This window comes from Pristis pectinata, chromosome 2 (genome assembly GCF_009764475.1).
Source record: "Pristis pectinata isolate sPriPec2 chromosome 2, sPriPec2.1.pri, whole genome shotgun sequence".
NCBI lineage: Eukaryota > Metazoa > Chordata > Chondrichthyes > Rhinopristiformes > Pristidae > Pristis > Pristis pectinata.
In genome coordinates, this window is record NC_067406.1 from 39,517,863 (window position 1) to 39,524,082 (window position 6,220).

Consider the following 6,220-nt stretch of genomic DNA (forward strand, 5'->3'; position numbering starts at 1 on the left):
GTAGGGCTGGACTTCCGACCAAACTCTAAAGTATATCCGCCAACCAAGTCCAATGCAAACTGGGATTCGTAGTTTACACGAATCTACTTTATTTACATATTTAAAGCTCCAGCGCTCTTGGCATCTGAAAACCGTGACACAACCTCTATTTTCTTTTCTCTCCCTTTCCTTTCGTCTTTGTTTAGAGAGAAAGCGAAGGGATGGGTTGATTGCTTATCACCATCTGCGAGGGTAACAAAATCTGGCATTTACTTGTTTTCATTAAGCTAAACATCTTGTTAGCACAGATACTGGTTCTAAATCTGGAAAGAGAGTGTGTCCTTCTCCCCTTTTGAGAAGTATGTGGTGAAGTGTGTAGTGATTTCTGAACTCAATATTATTTAAAGAAAACAATTATTTTGCTGGATATTTGTTTCTTGTCATTTATAATAGGTTAGGGTTAGGGCAGGCACGGTACTGTAGCAGTTAGCGTAACGCTTTACAGCGCCAGTGACTCGGGTTCAATTCCGGCCGCTGTCTGTAAGGAGTTTGTACGTTCTCCCCGTGTCTGCGTGGGTTTCCTCTGTGTGCTCTGGTTTCCTTCCACATTCCAAAGACATACAGGTTAGGAAGATGTTGGCGTGCTATGTTGGCATCAGAAATGTGGCGACACTTGCAGGCTGCCCCCAGAACACTACGCATAAGATGCATTTCACTGTGTGTTTCGATGTACATGTGACTAATAACTTAATATCTTAAATATCTTAAACCTGATACATAAATGCCAATTACGACTGAAGCACACTCTTGATCAAAGAGCAGAGTGACAATATTTTTTAAACTGAATCCAGGACACATAAAGTGGGAGGCAAATGTAGTTTCCATAGTTTATCAAATCTAATACCTTAAGCACCCTTTTTTCAGTTCCATATATACATTACAGAAGTAAAACTTTTATTAGCATAGATGTAACAATACACTATTGAAATATTATTTATAAAAATTATATAACGTGATTCAGGCTTGCTCTACCACTGCCATAGACTTCAGTGCATGAGGAAGTTTTTTTTAATGGGTATAGAAGCAGCACAGTAGTGAAAAAATCCTGAGTTCAAATCCCACCAAAGGCAGCTGTATAATTTAAATTGTTAATAATCTGGAATTTAAAAAAAAATGATAATGATGACCACAAAACTACTGGGTATTTATTTAAAAAATCCAGTGCTCTATTATCTTTCGAGTGAGAAAACCTGCAATGCTTACATGGTTTGGTCTGTATGTGATCCTAGACCAACCAGTGTGGTTGATTTTAAAATGCCTATCTGAAATGGCAAAGTAAACCACTCAAAGGTCAATAAAATCAACAGGTAAATCTGCAAATTTTGGAAATGCTGGGAATACTCAGCAGGTCAGGCAGCATCTGTAGAGGGTTAAAAATATTTAATGTATCAGATTGATGACCTTTCGTCAGAACAATCAAAAGTTAGAAAACAAGCATACTTTGAGTTGTAGAGAAAGGAGGGAGATGGATCTTTCCATCATTCTCTTTTATTTCCTTCTGCATTTCAGTTTTTCTCTTTCTCTTTCATTCATGTCCTTCTAGTTACATATCCACTAGGCATTTAACTGTGATTAACAATCCTTCACCACTTTCACCAATGTCATTTTCATGCAGTCCCTCTTTGTCTCTATCCCATCAGAGACATTCCTTTTGTTCTCTCCATCTCTCTCCCTTCTTTGCAACCTAAAACATGCTTATGTTCCAGCTTTTCCTAGTTCTGCCAAAAGATCATGGATGTGAAACATTAATTCTGTTTCTTCCTCCAGGAGCACAAGCAGGTCATTTGGCTCCTTGCACCTGCTCCATTATTCAATGGGACTTTACCTCAGTGCCACTTTCTTAGAGGAATCATCTCAAATCTGAAACATTAACTTTGTTTCTATTTCCACAGATGCTGCCTGACCTATTGAATGTTTCCAGCATTTTCTGATTTTATTTCAGATTTCCAGCATCTGCAATTTTTTGATTTTCCCTGCACTTCCCTGTACTTTACTCATATCCCTTGTTTACTATTGACCTCTTGGATATGTTCAAGGCTGTGATAGACGGAGCTTTGGACTAAAGGGAAGTCAATGGTTACTGTAAATGGGCAGAGCAATTGTGTTGATACCAAGATCAGACAAAACATAATCTTATTGAATGACAAGAGGGCTCAAGGGCCAAGCATCTTTGCTCCATCTGCTGTGGGTGCCTGGATCTCTTGGTGGTCAGCCATCTTAATTCTCCTTCCTATTCCCACACCAACATGTCTGTCCTCAGCCTCCTCTACTGCCAATTCAAGGCTAAACACAAATTAGGGAACAGAGCTTCATATTCCACTGAGGTAGTCTCCAGCCTGGTGGCATGAACACTGAATTCACAAACTTCTGGTAACAGCTCCTCCTCTGTCCTTTTTGCCTTTTCTCTTTTCTTTCTCCTCCTAATCCACCTGGCCCCCATCATCCTATCTCTTTCCCCTCTCCATCTGCCCATCACCCTCCCACTGGTTCCCCTCCCTACCTCCCTCCCTTTATTGCATGCTCCACCTTCTTCTCCTATCAGATTCCATCATCTTCAGCCCTTTGTCACTTCCAATAATCACCTTCCAGCCACACACTCCTCCTACTCTCTCCCCTCCCTTATCTGCCTATCACCCCCTCACCTGGATCCACCTATCATCTGCCAGCTCTTGGTCCACACCTTCCCTCCACCTTATTATACTGGCTATCTCACATCTATCTTTCAGTCCAGTGAAGGGGACTGAACCATCAGCTGTCCATTTCCCTCTATAGATACTGCATGACCTGCTGAGTTCTTCCTGTGCTTTGTGTGTTGGAACTTGAGGAAGAATTTCCTCTCTTAGAGGGTTGTGAGTCTTTAGAACTCCTTGCCAAAGGAGCTGTATCAAGAAGATAAATTGATTTCTATACAGTAAGATAATCAAGGATTATTGGGAAAGGGCAGGAAAGTGGACAATGAATGACAGATCAAACATGGCCAAGCAGGATTGAGGGGCTAAATGGCCAACTTCTATTTCTACATCTTATAGTCTTATAATCATTCCTCTGTCCTCACCACCAATTCACAAAGAAAATGAGAGAAAAGTTTGAGAACATAAGACCATAAGATATAGGAGTAGAATTAGGCCATCTGACCCATTGAGTCTTCTCTGCCATTCAATCATGGTTGATTTTTTTTTCAACCCCATTCTCCCACCTTCTCCCTGTAACCCTTAAACCCTTTACCAATCAATAACCTATCAATCTCTGCCTTAAATACACCCAATGACTTGGCATCCACCACTATCTGTGGCAACAAATTCCACAGATTCACCACCCTCTGGCTGAAGAAATTCTTCCTCATCTCAGTTATAAAGGGATGTCCCTTTATTCTGAGGCTCTGCCTTTGGATCCTAGACTTTCCTACTAATGGAAACATCCTCTCCACATCTACTCTATCCAGGCCTTTCAGTATCCAGTAGGTTTTTAATGAGATTCCCCCCTCATCCTTCTGAACTCCATCGAGTACAGGCCCAGAGCCATCAAACGCTCCTCATATGTTAAGCCATTCATTCCTGGGATCATTCTTGTGAACCTCCTCTGGACCTTCTCCAGGGCCAGCATATCTTTCCTCAGATACAGGGCCCAAAATTGCTCACAATATTCCAAATGCAGTTTGACCAGCACCTTACAAAGCCTCAGCAGTACACCCTTGCTTTTATACTCTAGTCCTCTCGAAATGAATGCTAACATTGTATTTGCCTTCCTTACCACCAACTCAGCCTGCAAGTTAACCTTAAGGGAATCCTGAACTAGGACTCCCAAGTCCCCTTGCACCTCTGATTTCTGAATTCTGTGAGTGGGGCTATCTAGGTTGACATGGGGTGAGAGAGATAAGCCTGTGGCAGAAATATAAACGTAACTAAAACATGCATTTGCCATAAGCTCATAGCCTATCTGATTTAAACCAAGGTCATTCTCAGATACAACTATTCAAAACTGTTTTCTACACGTATCTTCTGGTAACCATAGAAAAAAAATCAACAAAAATGAGAGGACTGAACAGATTTCTATGAATATCTTTGAGCACACATGCTGAGAGCTCTGACTTGCCTGATATTACAATGATGGAAGAATGTAGTGAAAACTGCTTTTCAAGGAAGGAAAACTAAACAGCTACATATTGCTGTAAAAACAGTGCATCATTTAGTGTGTTGCAATAAAGGCAATTGTTTGTGCTTCATCTATTTGAGCATTTACCTTTTCTATTTAATTCTATTTATTTTCTTTCCTTTTTTATCCCGTTTCTTTTTAATTTCCTATCTATCTATGAGATTTGTTCATATCCTTTTGCATTTCTACAGTCTGTAATGTAGAAGAAAGGTCAAAGAGTTGAGGTTGCCTATAAAAGTTCTGCATCTATGTAGCACCTTGTTATGTATTTCAGAAACACATCAAAGCAGTTAGCATTCAAGGAATGAGTTCAATGAAATAACAATTTATAAGCTTGCAAACATGCTAGGTATTTTAAACATGACAAAATTCATCAAAATCAATGAGATGAATAAATTAAAAATCAAAAAACTACAAACACTGGAAGTCTGAATCAAAAACAGAAAATGCTGAAAACATTCAGTGGGTTAAGCAACATCCACGGAAAGAGAAACAGAACCAATGCCTCAAGTTGAAGACACTTCATTGGTGAATGAATTGTTAGTCTGATTTTGTTGTTTAAAAGAAGAAAATATGTTCCCTTATTTTCTGCTTTGTTGTGCTCAGATCACACTAACTTACTTTTCAGTCAATGAAGCATTCTTAAAGAGCAGTCACTATTGTAATATAGAAAACAAAGGTAGCAATTTTGTGCACAGCAAGGTCCATAAAGACCAATTTGATAATAAATAAGTAATCTTTTTTTAATGATGTTGATTCAACAATAAATATTAGCCAGGGCATTGAGGATAATTGCTTTAATCTTTAAGATAATGCTGTGAGATATTTTATTTTCACCTGAGACATGATGATACAGGACTTACCACCTTCAGTATTAACATCTACAATCTGTCCACTCGTGCTTCACTCAACCACTACATAGTGCAAGCGGTCTCTCAGGGCTGCTCATACTCCTGCTGTAATACCACAGAAGTGATACTCAATTTTACCAGGGAGGTGTGTATATATTTGGCCAAAATGTGATACACCAGCTGGTCTTGGAAAGATAAAATATAAGCAATTCATTTAAGGGCTAAGGAAACATGTTGCAAACATTCATTCAAATCTGATTATTGAGGGTTCTGCTCATTGTTTAAAACATAAACCATTAAAATTCTATTGTACGTAATAAAGATTTTCCAGGGCACTGAACAAAATTACAGTGTTATAGTTTTATAGAAGACATTTTGACATGAAGACTGGAAAATCGTGCCACCATCAAGTTGAGGACCATTATCTGGAGGATTGGGTGCACACATAAATACATTCTGAGGAAGATCAGAGAAGTGTCATTAAGAATTAGTAGTTGACAGCTTTCTCTGGGGAACATTGTGTCCTTGCCTTTGAGAGTACAAAGCTTGATTCCTGGGATGGCAGGCTTGTTATGCAAGAAGAGATTAAGCAGACTTGGCCTATACTCTAGGGTTTAGAGAAATGAGAAGTGATTTCATAGAAACATACCAAATTCTTAAGGGAAAGTCAAAAAAACTGCAGATGCTGGAAATCTGAAGTAAAAAGAGAAAATGCTGGACAGATGACAGAGGTCAGGGAGCATCTGTGGAAAGTGAGAACTAATATGTCAAGCCTGAGACCCTTTGTCAGGTCAGTTCTAACAAAGAGTTGCAGACCTGAAATGTTAATGCTATTTTTCTTTCCACAGATACTGCCTAACCTGCTGAGTATTTCCAGCATTTTCTCTTTTTATTTCAAAATTCTTAAGGGGTTTGAAAATGTAAATGCAGAGTTGATGTTGCAGATTACTGGGGTGTCTAGATCCAGGAGTCATATTCTCAAAATAAAGGGTTGGCCATTCAGGACAGAGATGAGAAAAAAAATCCTTCACTTACTGGTGAAGTTTTGGAATTCTCTTCCCTAGAGGACAGTGTAGTTCAATTGCTAAGTACATTCAAGACATAGATTGATCGATTCTAAGAAATCAAAGCATATAACATGAGTGCAGGAAAGTGGCATTGAGGTAAAAAATCAGCCA